This window comes from Ambystoma mexicanum, chromosome 13 (assembly GCF_040938575.1).
Source record: "Ambystoma mexicanum isolate Mex_15411 chromosome 13, UKY_AmexF1_1, whole genome shotgun sequence".
NCBI lineage: Eukaryota > Metazoa > Chordata > Amphibia > Caudata > Ambystomatidae > Ambystoma > Ambystoma mexicanum.
This window is the reverse complement of record NC_090938.1, coordinates 829585176-829606372: the sequence shown is the minus strand read 5'-3', so window position 1 is coordinate 829606372 and position 21197 is coordinate 829585176.

Genomic DNA, 21197 nt, shown 5'->3' with positions numbered 1-21197 from the left:
CATTTCTATCTGCTCTGTCTGCCAGCTATGCGTCTTTCAAGAGGCGTAGCATTTCCATCTGCTCTGATTGCCAGCTATGCGTCTTTCAAGCAGCGCAGCATTTCCATCTGCTCTGATTGCCAGCTATGCGTCTTTCAAGGAGCGCAGCATTTCCATCTACTCTGATTGCCAGCTATGCGTCTTTCAAGCAGCGCAGCATTTCCATCTGCTCTGACTGCCAGCTATGCGTCTTTCAAGCAGCGCAGCATTTCCATCTGCTCTGACTGCCAGCTATGCGTCTTTCAAACTGAGCAGCATTTCCATCTGCTCTGATTGCCAGCTATGCGTCTTTCAAGCAGCGCAGCATTTCCATCTTCTCTGTCTGCCAGCTGTGCGTCTTTCAAGCAGCGCAGCATTTCCATCTGCTCTGATTGCCAGCTATGCGTCTTTCAAGCAGCGCAGCATTTCCATCTGCTCTGATTGCCAGCTATGCGTCTTTCAAGCAGCGCAGCATTTCCATCTGCTCTGATTGCCAGCTATGCGTCTTTCAAGCAGCGCAGTATTTCCATCTGCTCTGTCTTCCAGCTATGAGTCTTTCAAGCAGCGCAGCATTTCTATCTGCTCTGTCTGCCAGCTATTCGTCTTTCAAGCAGCGCAGCATTTCCATTTGCTCTGATTGCGAGCTGTGCGTCTTTCAAGCAGAGCAGCATTTCCATCTGCTCTGACTGCCAGCTATGCGTCTTTCAATCTGAGCAGCATTTCCATCTGCTCTGATTGCCAGCTATGCGTCTTTCAAGCAGCGCAGCATTTCCATCAGTTCTGTCTGCCAGCTGTGCGTCTTTCAAGCAGCGCAGCATTTCCATCTGCTCTGATTGCCAGCTATGCGTCTTTCAAGCAGCGCAGCATTTCCATCTGCTCTGATTGCCAGCTATGCGTCTTTCAAGCAGCGCAGCATTTCCATCTGCACTGATTGCCAGCTATGCGTTTTTCAAGCAGCGCAGCATTTCCATCTGCTCTGATTGCCAGCTATGCGTCTTTCAAGCAGCGCAGCATTTCCATCTGCTCTGTCTGCCAGCTATGCGTCTTTCAAGCAGCGCAGCATTTCTATCTGCTCTGTCTGCCAGCTATGCGTCTTTCAAGCAGCGCAGCATTTCTATCTGTGCTGTCTGCCAGCTATTGTTCTTTCAAGCAGCGCAGCATTTCCATCTGCTCTGATTGCGAGCTGTGCGTCTTTCAAGAAGCGCAGCATTTCCATCTGCTCTGATTGCCAACTATGCGTCTTTCAAGCAGCGCAGCATTTCCATCTGCTCTGATTGCCAGCTATGCGTCTTTCAAGCAGCGCAGCATTTCCATCTGCTCTGATTGCCTGCTATGCGTCTTTCAAGCAGCCAGCATTTCCATCTGCTCTGACTGCCAGCTGTACGTCTTTCAATCTGAGCAGCATTTCCATCTACTCTGATTGCCAGCTGTGCGTCTTTCAAGCAGCGCAGCATTTCCATCTGCTCTGTCTTCCAGCTATGCGTCTTTCAAGCAGCGCAGCATTTCTATCTGCTCTGTCTGCCAGCTATGTGTCTTTCAAGAGGCGTAGCATTTCCATCTCCTCTGATTGCCAGCTATGCGTCTTTCAAGCAGCGCAGCATTTCCATCTGCTCTGATTGCCAGCTATGCGTCTTTCAAGCAGCGCAGCATTTCCATCTGCTCTGATTGCCAGCTATGCGTCTTTCAAGCAGCGCAGCATTTCCATCTGCTCTGACTGCCAGCTATGCGTCTTTCAAGCAGCGCAGCATTTCCATCTGCTCTGATGGCCAGCTATGCGTCTTTCAAGCAGCGTAGCATTTCCATCTGCTCTGATTGCCAGCTATGCGTCTTTCAAGCAGCGCAGCATTTCCGTCTGCTATGTCTGCCAGCTATGTGTCTTTCAAGCAGCGCAGCATTTCCATCTGCTCTGTCTGCCAGCTGTGCGTCTTTCAAGCAGCGCAGCATTTCTATCTGCTCTGTCTGCCAGCTGTGCGACTTTCAAGCAGCGCAGCATTTCCATCTGCTCTGATTGCGAGCTGTGCGTCTTTCAAGCAGCGCAGCATTTCCATCTGCTCTGATTGCCAGCTATGCGTCTTTCAAGCAGCGCAGCATTTCCATCTGCTCTGATTGCCAGCTATGCGTCTTTCAAGCAGCGCAGCATTTCCATCTGCTCTGACTGCCAGCTATGCGTCTTTCAAGCAGCGCAGCATTTCATCTGCTCTGATTGCCAGCTATGCGTCTTTCAATCTGAGCAGCATTTCCATCTGCTCTGATTGCCAGCTATGCGTCTTTCAAGCAGCGCAGCATTTCCATCTGCTCTGTCTGCCAGCTATGAGTCTTTCAAGCAGCGCAGCATTTCTATCTGCTCTGTCTGCCAGCTATGCGTCTTTCAAGAGGCGTAGCATTTCCATCTGCTCTGATTGCCAGCTATGCGTCTTTCAAGCAGCGCAGCATTTCCATCTGCTCTGATTGCCAGCTATGCGTCTTTCAAGCAGCGCAGCATTTCCATCTGCTCTGATTGCCAGTTATGCGTCTTTCAAACAGCGCAGCATTTCCATCTGCTCTGACTGCCAGCTATGCGTCTTTCAAGCAGCACAGCATTTCCATCTGCTCTGACTGCCAGCTATGCGTCTTTCAATCTGAGCAGCATTTCCATCTGCTCTGATTGCCAGCTATGCGTCTTTCAAGCAGCGCAGCATTTCCATCTGCTCTGTCTGCCAGCTGTGCGTGTTTCAAGCAGCGCAGCATTTCCATCTGCTCTGATTGCCAGCTATGCGTCTTTCAAGCAGCGCAGCATTTCCATCTGCTCTGATTGCCAGCTATGCGTCTTTCAAGCAGCGCAGCATTTCCATCTGCACTGATTGCCAGCTATGCGTCTTTCAAGAAGCGCAGCATTTCCATCTGCTCTGATTGCCAATTATGCGTCTTTCAAGCAGCGCAGCATTTCCATCTGCTCTGATTGCCAGCTATGCGTCTTTCAAGCAGCGCAGCATTTCCATCTGCTCTGATTGCCAGCTATGCGTCTTTCAAGCAGCGCAGCATTTCCATCTGCTCTGACTGCCAGCTATGCATCTTTCAAGCAGCGCAGCATTTCCATCTGCTCTGTCTGCCAGCTGTACGTCTTTCAATCTGAGCAGCATTTCCATCTACTCTGATTGCCAGCTGTGCGTCTTTCAAGCAGCGCAGCATTTCTATCTGCTCTGTCTGCCAGCTATGCGTCTTTCAAGAGGCGTAGCATTTCCATCTGCTCTGATTGCCAGCTATGCGTCTTTCAAGCAGCGCAGCATTTCCATCTGCTCTGATTGCCAGCTATGCGTCTTTCAAGCAGCGCAGCATTTCCATCTACTCTGATTGCCAGCTATGCGTCTTTCAAGCAGCGCAGCATTTCCATCTGCTCTGACTGCCAGCTATGCGTCTTTCAAGCAGCGCAGCATTTCCATCTGCTCTGACTGCCAGCTATGCGTCTTTCAATCTGAGCAGCATTTCCATCTGCTCTGATTGCCAGCTATGCGTCTTTCAAGCAGCGCAGCATTTCCATCTTCTCTGTCTGCCAGCTGTGCGTCTTTCAAGCAGCGCAGCATTTCCATCTGCTCTGATTGCCAGCTATGCGTCTTTCAAGCAGCGCAGCATTTCCATCTGCTCTGATTGCCAGCTATGCGTCTTTCAAGCAGCGCAGCATTTCCATCTGCTCTGATTGCCAGCTATGCGTCTTTCAAGCAGCGCAGCATTTCCATCTGCTCTGATTGCCAGCTATGCGTCTTTCAAGCAGCGCAGCATTTCCATCTGCTCTGTCTGCCAGCTGTGCGTCTTTCAAGCAGCGCAGCATTTCCATCTGCTCTGATTGCCAGCTGTGCGTCTTTCAAGCAGCGCAACATTTCTATCTGCTCTGTCTGCCAGCTGTGCGTCTTTCAAGCAGCGCAGCATTTCCATCTGCTCTGATTGCGAGCTGTGCGTCTTTCAAGCAGCGCAGCATTTCCATCTGCTCTGATTGCCAGCTATGCGTCTTTCAAGCAGCGCAGCATTTCCATCTGCTCTGATTGCCAGCTATGCGTCTTTCAAGCAGCGCAGCATTTCCATCTGCTCTGACTGCCAGCTATGCGTCTTTCAAGCAGCGCAGCATTTCATCTGCTCTGATTGCCAGCTATGCGTCTTTCAATCTGAGCAGCATTTCCATCTGCTCTGATTGCCAGCTATGCGTCTTTCAAGCAGCGCAGCATTTCCATCTGCTCTGTCTGCCAGCTATGAGTCTTTCAAGCAGCCCAGCATTTCTATCTGCTCTGTCTGCCAGCTATGCGTCTTTCAAGAGGCGTAGCATTTCCATCTGCTCTGATTGCCAGCTGTGCGTCTTTCAAGCAGCGCAGCATTTCCATCTGCTCTGATTGCCAGCTATGCGTCTTTCAAGCAGCGCAGCATTTCCATCTGCTCTGATTGCCAGTTATGCGTCTTTCAAACAGCGCAGCATTTCCATCTGCTCTGACTGCCAGCTATGCGTCTTTCAAGCAGCACAGCATTTCCATCTGCTCTGACTGCCAGCTATGCGTCTTTCAATCTGAGCAGCATTTCCATCTGCTCTGATTGCCAGCTATGCGTCTTTCAAGCAGCGCAGCATTTCCATCTGCTCTGTCTGCCAGCTGTGCGTGTTTCAAGCAGCGCAGCATTTCCATCTGCTCTGATTGCCAGCTATGCGTCTTTCAAGCAGCGCAGCATTTCCATCTGCTCTGATTGCCAGCTATGCGTCTTTCAAGCAGCGCAGCATTTCCATCTGCACTGATTGCCAGCTATGCGTCTTTCAAGCAGCGCAGCATTTCCATCTGCTCTGATTGCCAGCTATGCGTCTTTCAAGCAGCGCAGCATTTCCATCTGCTCTGTCTGCCAGCTATGCGTCTTTCAAGCAGCGCATCATTTCTATCTGCTCTGTCTGCCAGCTATGCGTCTTTCAAGCAGCGCAGCATTTCTATCTGTGCTGTCTGCCAGCTATTTGTCTTTCAAGCAGCGCAGCATTTCCATCTGCTCTGATTGCGAGCTGTGCGTCTTTCAAGAAGTGCAGCATTTCTATCTGCTCTGTCTGCCAGCTGTGCGGATTTCAAGCAGCGCAGCATTTCCATCTGCTCTGATTGCGAGCTGTGCGTCTTTCAAGCAGCGCAGCATTTCCATCTGCTCTGATTGCCAGCTATGCGTCTTTCAAGCAGCGCAGCATTTCCATCTGCTCTGACTGCCAGCTATGCATCTTTCAAGCAGCGCAGCATTTCCATCTGCTCTGATTGCCAGCTGTACGTCTTTCAATCTGAGCAGCATTTCCATCTACTCTGATTGCCAGCTGTGCGTCTTTCAAGCAGCGCAGCATTTCCATCTGCTCTGTCTGCCAGCTATGCGTCTTTCAAGCAGCGCAGCATTTCTATCTGCTCTGTCTGCCAGCTATGCGTCTTTCAAGAGGCGTAGCATTTCCATCTGCTCTGATTGCCAGCTATGCGTCTTTCAAGCAGCGCAGCATTTCCATCTGCTCTGATTGCCAGCTATGCGTCTTTCAAGCAGAGCAGCATTTCCATCTACTCTGATTGCCAGCTATGCGTGTTTCAAGCAGCGCAGCATTTCCATCTGCTCTGACTGCCAGCTATGCGTCTTTCAAGCAGCGCAGCATTTCCATCTGCTCTGACTGCCAGCTATGCGTCTTTCAATCTGAGCAGCATTTCCATCTGCTCTGATGGCCAGCTACGCGTCTTTCAAGCTGCGCAGCATTTCCATCTTCTCTGTCTGCCAGCTGTGCGTCTTTCAAGCAGCGCAGCATTTCCATCTGCTCTGATTGCCAGCTATGCGTCTTTCAAGCAGCGCAGCATTTCCATCTGCTCTGATTGCCAGCTATGCGTCTTTCAAGCAGCGCAGCATTTCCATCTGCTCTGATTGCCAGCTATGCGTCTTTCAAGCAGCGCAGCATTTCCATCTGCTCTGATTGCCAGCTATGCGTCTTTCAAGCAGCGCAGCATTTCCATCTGCTCTGTCTGCCAGCTATGAGTCTTTCAAGCAGCGCAGCATTTCTATCTGCTCTGTCTGCCAGCTATGCGTCTTTCAAGCAGCGCAGCATTTCTATCTGCGCTGTCTGCCAGCTATTCGTCTTTCAAGCAGCGCAGCATTTCCATTTGCTCTGATTGCGAGCTGTGCGTCTTTCAAGAAACGCAGCATTTCCATCTGCTCTGATTGCCAACTATGCGTCTTTCAAGCAGCGCAGCATTTCCATCTGCACTGATTGCCAGCTATGCGTCTTTCAAGCAGCGCAGCATTTCCATCTGCTCTGATTGCCAGCTATGCGTCTTTCAAGCAGCGCAGCATTTCCATCTGCTCTGTCTGCCAGCTATGCGTCTTTCAAGCAGCGCAGCATTTCCATCTGCTCTGATTGCCAACTATGCGTCTTTCAAGCAGCGCAGCATTTCCATCTGCTCTGACTGCCAGCTATGCGTCTTTCAATCTGAGCAGCATTTCCATCTGCTCTGATTGCCAGCTATGCGTCTTTCAAGCAGCGCAGCATTTCCATCAGCTCTGTCTGCCAGCTGTGCGTCTTTCAAGCAGCGCAGCATTTCCATCTGCTCTGATTGCCAGCTATGCGTCTTTCAAGCAGCGCAGCATTTCCATCTGCTCTGATTGCCAGCTATGCGTCTTTCAAGCAGCGCAGCATTTCCATCTGCACTGATTGCCAGCTATGCGTCTTTCAAGCAGCGCAGCATTTCAATCTGCTCTGATTGCCAGCTATGCGTCTTTCAAGCAGCGCAGCATTTCCATCTGCTCTGTCTGCCAGCTATGCGTCTTTCAAGCAGCGCAGCATTTCTATCTGCTCTGTCTGCCAGCTATGCGTCTTTCAAGCAGCGCAGCATTTCTATCTGTGCTGTCTGCCAGCTATTCGTCTTTCAAGCAGCGCAGCATTTCCATCTGCTCTGATTGCGAGCTGTGCGTCTTTCAAGAAGCGCAGCATTTCCATCTGCTCTGATTGCCAACTATGCGTCTTTCAAGCAGCGCAGCATTTCCATCTGCTCTGATTGCCAGCTATGCGTCTTTCAAGCAGCGCAGCATTTCCATCTGCTCTGATTGCCTGCTATGCGTCTTTCAAGCAGCGCAGCATTTCCATCTGCTCTGACTGCCAGCTATGCATCTTTCAAGCAGCGCAGCATTTCCATCTGCTCTGATTGCCAGCTGTACGACTTTCAATCTGAGCAGCATTTCCATCTACTCTGATTGCCAGCTGTGCGTCTTTCAAGCAGCGCAGCATTTCCATCTGCTCTGTCTGCCAGCTATGCGTCTTTCAAGCAGCGCAGCATTTCTATCTGCTCTGTCTGCCAGCTATGCGTCTTTCAAGAGGCGTAGCATTTCCATCTGCTCTGATTGCCAGCTATGCGTCTTTCAAGCAGCGCAGCATTTCCATCTGCTCTGATTGCCAGCTATGCGTCTTTCAAGCAGCGCAGCATTTCCATCTGCTCTGATTGCCAGCTATGCGTCTTTCAAGCAGCGCAGCATTTCCATCTGCTCTGACTGCCAGCTATGCGTCTTTCAAGCAGCGCAGCATTTCCATCTGCTCTGACTGCCAGCTATGCGTCTTTCAATCTGAGCAGCATTTCCATCTGCTCTGATTGCCAGCTATGCGTCTTTCAAGCAGCGCAGCATTTCCATCTTCTCTGTCTGCCAGCTGTGCGTCTTTCAAGCAGCGCAGCATTTCCATCTGCTCTGATTGCCAGCTATGCGTCTTTCAAGCAGCGCAGCATTTCCATCTGCTCTGATTGCCAGCTATGCGTCTTTCAAGCAGCGCAGCATTTCCATCTGCTCTGATTGCCAGCTATGCGTCTTTCAAGCAGTGCAGCATTTCCATCTGCTCTGATTGCCAGCTATGCGTCTTTCAAGCAGCGCAGCATTTCCATCTGCTCTGTCTGCCAGCTATGCGTCTTTCAAGCAGCGCAGCATTTCTATCTGCTCTGTCTGCCAGCGTTGCGTCTTTCAAGCAGCGCAGCATTTCTATCTGCGCTGTCTGCCAGCTATTCGTCTTTCAAGCAGCGCAGCATTTCCATTTGCTCTGATTGCGAGCTGTGCGTCTTTCAAGAAGCGCAGCATTTCCATCTGCTCTGATTGCCAGCTATGCGTCTTTCAAGCAGCGCAGCATTTCCATCTGCTCTGATTGCCAGCTATGCGTCTTTCAATCTGAGCAGCATTTCCATCTGCTCTGATTGCCAGCTATGCGTCTTTCAAGCAGCGCAGCATTTCCATCTGCTCTGTCTGCCAGCTGTGCGTCTTTCAAGCAGCGCAGCATTTCCATCTGCTCTGATTGCCAGCTGTGCGTCTTTCAAGCAGCGCAGCATTTCCATCTGCTCTGATTGCCAGCTATGCGTCTTTCAAGCAGCGCAGCATTTCCATCTGCGCTGTCTGCCAGCTGTGCGTCTTTCAAGCAGCGCAGCATTTCCATCTGCTCTGATTGCCAGCTGTGCGTCTTTCAAGCAGCGCAGCATTTCCATCTGCTCTGATTGCCAGCTATGCGTCTTTCAAGCAGCGCAGCATTTCCATCTGCTCTGATTGCCAGCTATGCTTCTTTCAAGCAGCGCAGCATTTCCATCTCCTCTGATTGCCAGCTATGCGTCTTTCAAGCAGCGCAGCATTTCCATCTGCTCTGATTGCCAGCTATGCGTCTTTCAAGCAACGCAACATTTCTATCTGCTCTGTCTGCCAGCTATGCGTCTTTCAAGCAGCGCAGCATTTCCATCTGCTCTGATTGCCAGCTATGCGTCTTTCGAGCAGTGCAGCATTTCCATCTGCTCTGATTGCCAGCTATGCGTCTTTCAAGCAGCGCAGCATTTCCATCTGCTCTGTCTGCCAGCTATGCGTCTTTCAAGCAGCGCAGCATTTCCATCTGCTCTGATTGCCAGCTATGCGTCTTTCAATCAGCGCAGCATTTCCATCTGCTCTGATTGCCAGCTATGCGTCTTTCAAGCAGCGCAGCATTTCCATCTGCTCTGTCTGCCAGCGTTGCCTCTTTCAAGCAGCGCAGCATTTCCATCTGCTCTGATTGCCAGCTATGTGTCTTTCAGTCAGCGCAGCATTTCCATCTGCTCTGATTGCCAGCTATGCGTCTTTCAAGCAGCGCAGCATGTCCATCTGCTCTGATTGCCAGATTGCCAGCTATGCGTCTTTCAAGCAGCGCAGCATTTCCATCTGCTCTCACTGCCAGCTTTGCGTCTTTCAAGCAGCGCAGCATTTCCATCTGCTCTGATTGCCAGCTATGCGTCTTTAAATCTGAGCAGCATTTCCATCTGCTCTGATTACCAGCTATGCGTCTTTCATGCAGCGCAGCATTTCCATCTGCTCTGTCTGCCAGCTGTGCGTCTTTCAAGCAGCGCAGCATTTCCATCTGCTCTGATTGCCAGCTATGCGTCTTTCAAGCAGCGCAGCATTTCCACCTGCTCTGATTACCAGCTATGCGTCTTTCAAGCAGCGCAGCATTTCCATCTGCTCTGATGGCCAGCTATGCGTCTTTCAAGCAGCGTAGCATTTCCATCTGCTCTGATTGCCAGCTATGCGTCTTTCAAGCAGCGCAGCATTTCCGTCTGCTCTGTCTGCCAGCTATGTGTCTTTCAAGCAGCGCAGCATTTCCATCTGCTCTGTCTGCCAGCTGTGCGTCTTTCAAGCAGCGCAACATTTCTATCTGCTCTGTCTGCCAGCTGTGCGTCTTTCAAGCAGCGCAGCATTTCCATCTGCTCTGATTGCGAGCTGTGCGTCTTTCAAGCAGCGCAGCATTTCCATCTGCTCTGATTGCCAGCTATGCGTCTTTCAAGCAGCGCAGCATTTCCATCTGCTCTGATTGCCAGCTATGCGTCTTTCAAGCAGCGCAGCATTTCCATCTGCTCTGACTGCCAGCTATGCGTCTTTCAAGCAGCGCAGCATTTCATCTGCTCTGATTGCCAGCTATGCGTCTTTCAATCTGAGCAGCATTTCCATCTGCTCTGATTGCCAGCTATGCGTCTTTCAAGCAGCGCAGCATTTCCATCTGCTCTGTCTGCCAGCTATGAGTCTTTCAAGCAGCCCAGCATTTCTATCTGCTCTGTCTGCCAGCTATGCGTCTTTCAAGAGGCGTAGCATTTCCATCTGCTCTGATTGCCAGCTGTGCGTCTTTCAAGCAGCGCAGCATTTCCATCTGCTCTGATTGCCAGCTATGCGTCTTTCAAGCAGCGCAGCATTTCCATCTGCTCTGATTGCCAGTTATGCGTCTTTCAAACAGCGCAGCATTTCCATCTGCTCTGACTGCCAGCTATGCGTCTTTCAAGCAGCACAGCATTTCCATCTGCTCTGACTGCCAGCTATGCGTCTTTCAATCTGAGCAGCATTTCCATCTGCTCTGATTGCCAGCTATGCGTCTTTCAAGCAGCGCAGCATTTCCATCTGCTCTGTCTGCCAGCTGTGCGTGTTTCAAGCAGCGCAGCATTTCCATCTGCTCTGATTGCCAGCTATGCGTCTTTCAAGCAGCGCAGCATTTCCATCTGCTCTGATTGCCAGCTATGCGTCTTTCAAGCAGCGCAGCATTTCCATCTGCACTGATTGCCAGCTATGCGTCTTTCAAGCAGCGCAGCATTTCCATCTGCTCTGATTGCCAGCTATGCGTCTTTCAAGCAGCGCAGCATTTCCATCTGCTCTGTCTGCCAGCTATGCGTCTTTCAAGCAGCGCATCATTTCTATCTGCTCTGTCTGCCAGCTATGCGTCTTTCAAGCAGCGCAGCATTTCTATCTGTGCTGTCTGCCAGCTATTTGTCTTTCAAGCAGCGCAGCATTTCCATCTGCTCTGATTGCGAGCTGTGCGTCTTTCAAGAAGTGCAGCATTTCCATCTGCTCTGATTGCCAATTATGCGTCTTTCAAGCAGCGCAGCATTTCCATCTGCTCTGATTGCCAGCTATGCGTCTTTCAAGCAGCGCAGCATTTCCATCTGCTCTGATTGCCAGCTATGCGTCTTTCAAGCAGCGCAGCATTTCCATCTGCTCTGACTGCCAGCTATGCATCTTTCAAGCAGCGCAGCATTTCCATCTGCTCTGTCTGCCAGCTGTACGTCTTTCAATCTGAGCAGCATTTCCATCTACTCTGATTGCCAGCTGTGCGTCTTTCAAGCAGCGCAGCATTTCCATCTGCTCTGTCTGCCAGCTATGCGTCTTTCAAGCAGCGCAGCATTTCTATCTGCTCTGTCTGCCAGCTATGCGTCTTTCAAGAGGCGTAGCATTTCCATCTGCTCTGATTGCCAGCTATGCGTCTTTCAAGCAGCGCAGCATTTCCATCTGCTCTGATTGCCAGCTATGCGTCTTTCAAGGAGCGCAGCATTTCCATCTACTCTGATTGCCAGCTATGCGTCTTTCAAGCAGCGCAGCATTTCCATCTGCTCTGACTGCCAGCTATGCGTCTTTCAAGCAGCGCAGCATTTCCATCTGCTCTGACTGCCAGCTATGCGTCTTTCAAACTGAGCAGCATTTCCATCTGCTCTGATTGCCAGCTATGCGTCTTTCAAGCAGCGCAGCATTTCCATCTTCTCTGTCTGCCAGCTGTGCGTCTTTCAAGCAGCGCAGCATTTCCATCTGCTCTGATTGCCAGCTATGCGTCTTTCAAGCAGCGCAGCATTTCCATCTGCTCTGATTGCCAGCTATGCGTCTTTCAAGCAGCGCAGCATTTCCATCTGCTCTGATTGCCAGCTATGCGTCTTTCAAGCAGCGCAGTATTTCCATCTGCTCTGTCTTCCAGCTATGAGTCTTTCAAGCAGCGCAGCATTTCTATCTGCTCTGTCTGCCAGCTATTCGTCTTTCAAGCAGCGCAGCATTTCCATTTGCTCTGATTGCGAGCTGTGCGTCTTTCAAGCAGAGCAGCATTTCCATCTGCTCTGACTGCCAGCTATGCGTCTTTCAATCTGAGCAGCATTTCCATCTGCTCTGATTGCCAGCTATGCGTCTTTCAAGCAGCGCAGCATTTCCATCAGTTCTGTCTGCCAGCTGTGCGTCTTTCAAGCAGCGCAGCATTTCCATCTGCTCTGATTGCCAGCTATGCGTCTTTCAAGCAGCGCAGCATTTCCATCTGCTCTGATTGCCAGCTATGCGTCTTTCAAGCAGCGCAGCATTTCCATCTGCACTGATTGCCAGCTATGCGTTTTTCAAGCAGCGCAGCATTTCCATCTGCTCTGATTGCCAGCTATGCGTCTTTCAAGCAGCGCAGCATTTCCATCTGCTCTGTCTGCCAGCTATGCGTCTTTCAAGCAGCGCAGCATTTCTATCTGCTCTGTCTGCCAGCTATGCGTCTTTCAAGCAGCGCAGCATTTCTATCTGTGCTGTCTGCCAGCTATTGTTCTTTCAAGCAGCGCAGCATTTCCATCTGCTCTGATTGCGAGCTGTGCGTCTTTCAAGAAGCGCAGCATTTCCATCTGCTCTGATTGCCAACTATGCGTCTTTCAAGCAGCGCAGCATTTCCATCTGCTCTGATTGCCAGCTATGCGTCTTTCAAGCAGCGCAGCATTTCCATCTGCTCTGATTGCCTGCTATGCGTCTTTCAAGCAGCCAGCATTTCCATCTGCTCTGACTGCCAGCTGTACGTCTTTCAATCTGAGCAGCATTTCCATCTACTCTGATTGCCAGCTGTGCGTCTTTCAAGCAGCGCAGCATTTCCATCTGCTCTGTCTTCCAGCTATGCGTCTTTCAAGCAGCGCAGCATTTCTATCTGCTCTGTCTGCCAGCTATGTGTCTTTCAAGAGGCGTAGCATTTCCATCTCCTCTGATTGCCAGCTATGCGTCTTTCAAGCAGCGCAGCATTTCCATCTGCTCTGATTGCCAGCTATGCGTCTTTCAAGCAGCGCAGCATTTCCATCTGCTCTGATTGCCAGCTATGCGTCTTTCAAGCAGCGCAGCATTTCCATCTGCTCTGACTGCCAGCTATGCGTCTTTCAAGCAGCGCAGCATTTCCATCTGCTCTGATGGCCAGCTATGCGTCTTTCAAGCAGCGTAGCATTTCCATCTGCTCTGATTGCCAGCTATGCGTCTTTCAAGCAGCGCAGCATTTCCGTCTGCTATGTCTGCCAGCTATGTGTCTTTCAAGCAGCGCAGCATTTCCATCTGCTCTGTCTGCCAGCTGTGCGTCTTTCAAGCAGCGCAGCATTTCTATCTGCTCTGTCTGCCAGCTGTGCGACTTTCAAGCAGCGCAGCATTTCCATCTGCTCTGATTGCGAGCTGTGCGTCTTTCAAGCAGCGCAGCATTTCCATCTGCTCTGATTGCCAGCTATGCGTCTTTCAAGCAGCGCAGCATTTCCATCTGCTCTGATTGCCAGCTATGCGTCTTTCAAGCAGCGCAGCATTTCCATCTGCTCTGACTGCCAGCTATGCGTCTTTCAAGCAGCGCAGCATTTCATCTGCTCTGATTGCCAGCTATGCGTCTTTCAATCTGAGCAGCATTTCCATCTGCTCTGATTGCCAGCTATGCGTCTTTCAAGCAGCGCAGCATTTCCATCTGCTCTGTCTGCCAGCTATGAGTCTTTCAAGCAGCGCAGCATTTCTATCTGCTCTGTCTGCCAGCTATGCGTCTTTCAAGAGGCGTAGCATTTCCATCTGCTCTGATTGCCAGCTATGCGTCTTTCAAGCAGCGCAGCATTTCCATCTGCTCTGATTGCCAGCTATGCGTCTTTCAAGCAGCGCAGCATTTCCATCTGCTCTGATTGCCAGTTATGCGTCTTTCAAACAGCGCAGCATTTCCATCTGCTCTGACTGCCAGCTATGCGTCTTTCAAGCAGCACAGCATTTCCATCTGCTCTGACTGCCAGCTATGCGTCTTTCAATCTGAGCAGCATTTCCATCTGCTCTGATTGCCAGCTATGCGTCTTTCAAGCAGCGCAGCATTTCCATCTGCTCTGTCTGCCAGCTGTGCGTGTTTCAAGCAGCGCAGCATTTCCATCTGCTCTGATTGCCAGCTATGCGTCTTTCAAGCAGCGCAGCATTTCCATCTGCTCTGATTGCCAGCTATGCGTCTTTCAAGCAGCGCAGCATTTCCATCTGCACTGATTGCCAGCTATGCGTCTTTCAAGAAGCGCAGCATTTCCATCTGCTCTGATTGCCAATTATGCGTCTTTCAAGCAGCGCAGCATTTCCATCTGCTCTGATTGCCAGCTATGCGTCTTTCAAGCAGCGCAGCATTTCCATCTGCTCTGATTGCCAGCTATGCGTCTTTCAAGCAGCGCAGCATTTCCATCTGCTCTGACTGCCAGCTATGCATCTTTCAAGCAGCGCAGCATTTCCATCTGCTCTGTCTGCCAGCTGTACGTCTTTCAATCTGAGCAGCATTTCCATCTACTCTGATTGCCAGCTGTGCGTCTTTCAAGCAGCGCAGCATTTCTATCTGCTCTGTCTGCCAGCTATGCGTCTTTCAAGAGGCGTAGCATTTCCATCTGCTCTGATTGCCAGCTATGCGTCTTTCAAGCAGCGCAGCATTTCCATCTGCTCTGATTGCCAGCTATGCGTCTTTCAAGCAGCGCAGCATTTCCATCTACTCTGATTGCCAGCTATGCGTCTTTCAAGCAGCGCAGCATTTCCATCTGCTCTGACTGCCAGCTATGCGTCTTTCAAGCAGCGCAGCATTTCCATCTGCTCTGACTGCCAGCTATGCGTCTTTCAATCTGAGCAGCATTTCCATCTGCTCTGATTGCCAGCTATGCGTCTTTCAAGCAGCGCAGCATTTCCATCTTCTCTGTCTGCCAGCTGTGCGTCTTTCAAGCAGCGCAGCATTTCCATCTGCTCTGATTGCCAGCTATGCGTCTTTCAAGCAGCGCAGCATTTCCATCTGCTCTGATTGCCAGCTATGCGTCTTTCAAGCAGCGCAGCATTTCCATCTGCTCTGATTGCCAGCTATGCGTCTTTCAAGCAGCGCAGCATTTCCATCTGCTCTGATTGCCAGCTATGCGTCTTTCAAGCAGCGCAGCATTTCCATCTGCTCTGTCTGCCAGCTGTGCGTCTTTCAAGCAGCGCAGCATTTCCATCTGCTCTGATTGCCAGCTGTGCGTCTTTCAAGCAGCGCAACATTTCTATCTGCTCTGTCTGCCAGCTGTGCGTCTTTCAAGCAGCGCAGCATTTCCATCTGCTCTGATTGCGAGCTGTGCGTCTTTCAAGCAGCGCAGCATTTCCATCTGCTCTGATTGCCAGCTATGCGTCTTTCAAGCAGCGCAGCATTTCCATCTGCTCTGATTGCCAGCTATGCGTCTTTCAAGCAGCGCAGCATTTCCATCTGCTCTGACTGCCAGCTATGCGTCTTTCAAGCAGCGCAGCATTTCATCTGCTCTGATTGCCAGCTATGCGTCTTTCAATCTGAGCAGCATTTCCATCTGCTCTGATTGCCAGCTATGCGTCTTTCAAGCAGCGCAGCATTTCCATCTGCTCTGTCTGCCAGCTATGAGTCTTTCAAGCAGCCCAGCATTTCTATCTGCTCTGTCTGCCAGCTATGCGTCTTTCAAGAGGCGTAGCATTTCCATCTGCTCTGATTGCCAGCTGTGCGTCTTTCAAGCAGCGCAGCATTTCCATCTGCTCTGATTGCCAGCTATGCGTCTTTCAAGCAGCGCAGCATTTCCATCTGCTCTGATTGCCAGTTATGCGTCTTTCAAACAGCGCAGCATTTCCATCTGCTCTGACTGCCAGCTATGCGTCTTTCAAGCAGCACAGCATTTCCATCTGCTCTGACTGCCAGCTATGCGTCTTTCAATCTGAGCAGCATTTCCATCTGCTCTGATTGCCAGCTATGCGTCTTTCAAGCAGCGCAGCATTTCCATCTGCTCTGTCTGCCAGCTGTGCGTGTTTCAAGCAGCGCAGCATTTCCATCTGCTCTGATTGCCAGCTATGCGTCTTTCAAGCAGCGCAGCATTTCCATCTGCTCTGATTGCCAGCTATGCGTCTTTCAAGCAGCGCAGCATTTCCATCTGCACTGATTGCCAGCTATGCGTCTTTCAAGCAGCGCAGCATTTCCATCTGCTCTGATTGCCAGCTATGCGTCTTTCAAGCAGCGCAGCATTTCCATCTGCTCTGTCTGCCAGCTATGCGTCTTTCAAGCAGCGCATCATTTCTATCTGCTCTGTCTGCCAGCTATGCGTCTTTCAAGCAGCGCAGCATTTCTATCTGTGCTGTCTGCCAGCTATTTGTCTTTCAAGCAGCGCAGCATTTCCATCTGCTCTGATTGCGAGCTGTGCGTCTTTCAAGAAGTGCAGCATTTCCATCTGCTCTGATTGCCAATTATGCGTCTTTCAAGCAGCGCAGCATTTCCATCTGCTCTGATTGCCAGCTATGCGTCTTTCAAGCAGCGCAGCATTTCCATCTGCTCTGATTGCCAGCTATGCGTCTTTCAAGCAGCGCAGCATTTCCATCTGCTCTGACTGCCAGCTATGCATCTTTCAAGCAGCGCAGCATTTCCATCTGCTCTGTCTGCCAGCTGTACGTCTTTCAATCTGAGCAGCATTTCCATCTACTCTGATTGCCAGCTGTGCGTCTTTCAAGCAGCGCAGCATTTCCATCTGCTCTGTCTGCCAGCTATGCGTCTTTCAAGCAGCGCAGCATTTCTATCTGCTCTGTCTGCCAGCTATGCGTCTTTCAAGAGGCGTAGCATTTCCATCTGCTCTGATTGCCAGCTATGCGTCTTTCAAGCAGCGCAGCATTTCCATCTGCTCTGATTGCCAGCTATGCGTCTTTCAAGGAGCGCAGCATTTCCATCTACTCTGATTGCCAGCTATGCGTCTTTCAAGCAGCGCAGCATTTCCATCTGCTCTGACTGCCAGCTATGCGTCTTTCAAGCAGCGCAGCATTTCCATCTGCTCTGACTGCCAGCTATGCGTCTTTCAAACTGAGCAGCATTTCCATCTGCTCTGATTGCCAGCTATGCGTCTTTCAAGCAGCGCAGCATTTCCATCTTCTCTGTCTGCCAGCTGTGCGTCTTTCAAGCAGCGCAGCATTTCCATCTGCTCTGATTGCCAGCTATGCGTCTTTCAAGCAGCGCAGCATTTCCATCTGCTCTGATTGCCAGCTATGCGTCTTTCAAGCAGCGCAGCATTTCCATCTGCTCTGATTGCCAGCTATGCGTCTTTCAAGCAGCGCAGTATTTCCATCTGCTCTGTCTTCCAGCTATGAGTCTTTCAAGCAGCGCAGCATTTCTATCTGCTCTGTCTGCCAGCTATTCGTCTTTCAAGCAGCGCAGCATTTCCATTTGCTCTGATTGCGAGCTGTGCGTCTTTCAAGCAGAGCAGCATTTCCATCTGCTCTGACTGCCAGCTATGCGTCTTTCAATCTGAGCAGCATTTCCATCTGCTCTGATTGCCAGCTATGCGTCTTTCAAGCAGCGCAGCATTTCCATCAGTTCTGTCTGCCAGCTGTGCGTCTTTCAAGCAGCGCAGCATTTCCATCTGCTCTGATTGCCAGCTATGCGTCTTTCAAGCAGCGCAGCATTTCCATCTGCTCTGATTGCCAGCTATGCGTCTTTCAAGCAGCGCAGCATTTCCATCTGCACTGATTGCCAGCTATGCGTTTTTCAAGCAGCGCAGCATTTCCATCTGCTCTGATTGCCAGCTATGCGTCTTTCAAGCAGCGCAGCATTTCCATCTGCTCTGTCTGCCAGCTATGCGTCTTTCAAGCAGCGCAGCATTTCTATCTGCTCTGTCTGCCAGCTATGCGTCTTTCAAGCAGCGCAGCATTTCTATCTGTGCTGTCTGCCAGCTATTGTTCTTTCAAGCAGCGCAGCATTTCCATCTGCTCTGATTGCGAGCTGTGCGTCTTTCAAGAAGCGCAGCATTTCCATCTGCTCTGATTGCCAACTATGCGTCTTTCAAGCAGCGCAGCATTTCCATCTGCTCTGATTGCCAGCTATGCGTCTTTCAAGCAGCGCAGCATTTCCATCTGCTCTGATTGCCTGCTATGCGTCTTTCAAGCAGCCAGCATTTCCATCTGCTCTGACTGCCAGCTGTACGTCTTTCAATCTGAGCAGCATTTCCATCTACTCTGATTGCCAGCTGTGCGTCTTTCAAGCAGCGCAGCATTTCCATCTGCTCTGTCTTCCAGCTATGCGTCTTTCAAGCAGCGCAGCATTTCTATCTGCTCTGTCTGCCAGCTATGTGTCTTTCAAGAGGCGTAGCATTTCCATCTCCTCTGATTGCCAGCTATGCGTCTTTCAAGCAGCGCAGCATTTCCATCTGCTCTGATTGCCAGCTATGCGTCTTTCAAGCAGCGCAGCATTTCCATCTGCTCTGATTGCCAGCTATGCGTCTTTCAAGCAGCGCAGCATTTCCATCTGCTCTGACTGCCAGCTATGCGTCTTTCAAGCAGCGCAGCATTTCCATCTGCTCTGATGGCCAGCTATGCGTCTTTCAAGCAGCGTAGCATTTCCATCTGCTCTGATTGCCAGCTATGCGTCTTTCAAGCAGCGCAGCATTTCCGTCTGCTATGTCTGCCAGCTATGTGTCTTTCAAGCAGCGCAGCATTTCCATCTGCTCTGTCTGCCAGCTGTGCGTCTTTCAAGCAGCGCAGCATTTCTATCTGCTCTGTCTGCCAGCTGTGCGACTTTCAAGCAGCGCAGCATTTCCATCTGCTCTGATTGCGAGCTGTGCGTCTTTCAAGCAGCGCAGCATTTCCATCTGCTCTGATTGCCAGCTATGCGTCTTTCAAGCAGCGCAGCATTTCCATCTGCTCTGATTGCCAGCTATGCGTCTTTCAAGCAGCGCAGCATTTCCATCTGCTCTGACTGCCAGCTATGCGTCTTTCAAGCAGCGCAGCATTTCATCTGCTCTGATTGCCAGCTATGCGTCTTTCAATCTGAGCAGCATTTCCATCTGCTCTGATTGCCAGCTATGCGTCTTTCAAGCAGCGCAGCATTTCCATCTGCTCTGTCTGCCAGCTATGAGTCTTTCAAGCAGCGCAGCATTTCTATCTGCTCTGTCTGCCAGCTATGCGTCTTTCAAGAGGCGTAGCATTTCCATCTGCTCTGATTGCCAGCTATGCGTCTTTCAAGCAGCGCAGCATTTCCATCTGCTCTGATTGCCAGCTATGCGTCTTTCAAGCAGCGCAGCATTTCCATCTGCTCTGATTGCCAGTTATGCGTCTTTCAAACAGCGCAGCATTTCCATCTGCTCTGACTGCCAGCTATGCGTCTTTCAAGCAGCACAGCATTTCCATCTGCTCTGACTGCCAGCTATGCGTCTTTCAATCTGAGCAGCATTTCCATCTGCTCTGATTGCCAGCTATGCGTCTTTCAAGCAGCGCAGCATTTCCATCTGCTCTGTCTGCCAGCTGTGCGTGTTTCAAGCAGCGCAGCATTTCCATCTGCTCTGATTGCCAGCTATGCGTCTTTCAAGCAGCGCAGCATTTCCATCTGCTCTGATTGCCAGCTATGCGTCTTTCAAGCAGCGCAGCATTTCCATCTGCACTGATTGCCAGCTATGCGTCTTTCAAGAAGCGCAGCATTTCCATCTGCTCTGATTGCCAATTATGCGTCTTTCAAGCAGCGCAGCATTTCCATCTGCTCTGATTGCCAGCTATGCGTCTTTCAAGCAGCGCAGCATTTCCATCTGCTCTGATTGCCAGCTATGCGTCTTTCAAGCAGCGCAGCATTTCCATCTGCTCTGACTGCCAGCTATGCATCTTTCAAGCAGCGCAGCATTTCCATCTGCTCTGTCTGCCAGCTGTACGTCTTTCAATCTGAGCAGCATTTCCATCTACTCTGATTGCCAGCTGTGCGTCTTTCAAGCAGCGCAGCATTTCTATCTGCTCTGTCTGCCAGCTATGCGTCTTTCAAGAGGCGTAGCATTTCCATCTGCTCTGATTGCCAGCTATGCGTCTTTCAAGCAGCGCAGCATTTCCATCTGCTCTGATTGCCAGCTATGCGTCTTTCAAGCAGCGCAGCATTTCCATCTACTCTGATTGCCAGCTATGCGTCTTTCAAGCAGCGCAGCATTTCCATCTGCTCTGACTGCCAGCTATGCGTCTTTCAAGCAGCGCAGCATTTCCATCTGCTCTGACTGCCAGCTATGCGTCTTTCAATCTGAGCAGCATTTCCATCTGCTCTGATTGCCAGCTATGCGTCTTTCAAGCAGCGCAGCATTTCCATCTTCTCTGTCTGCCAGCTGTGCGTCTTTCAAGCAGCGCAGCATTTCCATCTGCTCTGATTGCCAGCTATGCGTCTTTCAAGCAGCGCAGCATTTCCATCTGCTCTGATTGCCAGCTATGCGTCTTTCAAGCAGCGCAGCATTTCCATCTGCTCTGATTGCCAGCTATGCGTCTTTCAAGCAGCGCAGCATTTCCATCTGCTCTGATTGCCAGCTATGCGTCTTTCAAGCAGCGCAGCATTTCCATCTGCTCTGTCTTCCAGCTATGAGTCTTTCAAGCAGCGCAGCATTTCTATCTGCTCTGTCTGCCAGCTGTACGTCTTTCAATCTGAGCAGCATTTCCATCTACTCTGATTGCCAGCTGTGCGTCTTTCAAGCAGCGCAGCATTTCCATCTGCTCTGATTGCCAGCTATGCGTCTTTCAAGCAGCGCAGCATTTCCATCTGCTCTGACTGCCAGCTATGCATCTTTCAAGCAGCGCAGCATTTCCATCTGCTCTGTCTGCCAGCTGTACGTCTTTCAATCTGAGCAGCATTTCCATCTACTCTGATTGCCAGCTGTGCGTCTTTCAAGCAGCGCAGCATTTCCATCTGCTCTGTCTGGCAGCTATGCGTCTTTCAAGAGGCGTAGCATTTCCATCTGCTCTGATTGCCAGCTATGCGTCTTTCAAGCAGCGCAGCATTTCCATCTGCTCTGATTGCCAGCTATGCGTCTTTCAAGCAGCGCAGCATTTCCATCTACTCTGATTGCCAGCTATGCGTCTTTCAAGCAGCGCAGCATTTCCATCTGCTCTGACTGCCAGCTATGCGTCTTTCAAGCAGCGCAGCATTTCCATCTGCTCTGACTGCCAGCTATGCGTCTTTCAATCTGAGCAGCATTTCCATCTGCTCTGATTGCCAGCTATGCGTCTTTCAAGCAGCGCAGCATTTCCATCTTCTCTGTCTGCCAGCTGTGCGTCTTTCAAGCAGCGCAGCATTTCCATCTGCTCTGATTGCCAGCTATGCGTCTTTCAAGCAGCGCAGCATTTCCATCTGCTCTGATTGCCAGCTATGCGTCTTTCAAGCAGCGCAGCATTTCCATCTGCTCTGATTGCCAGCTATG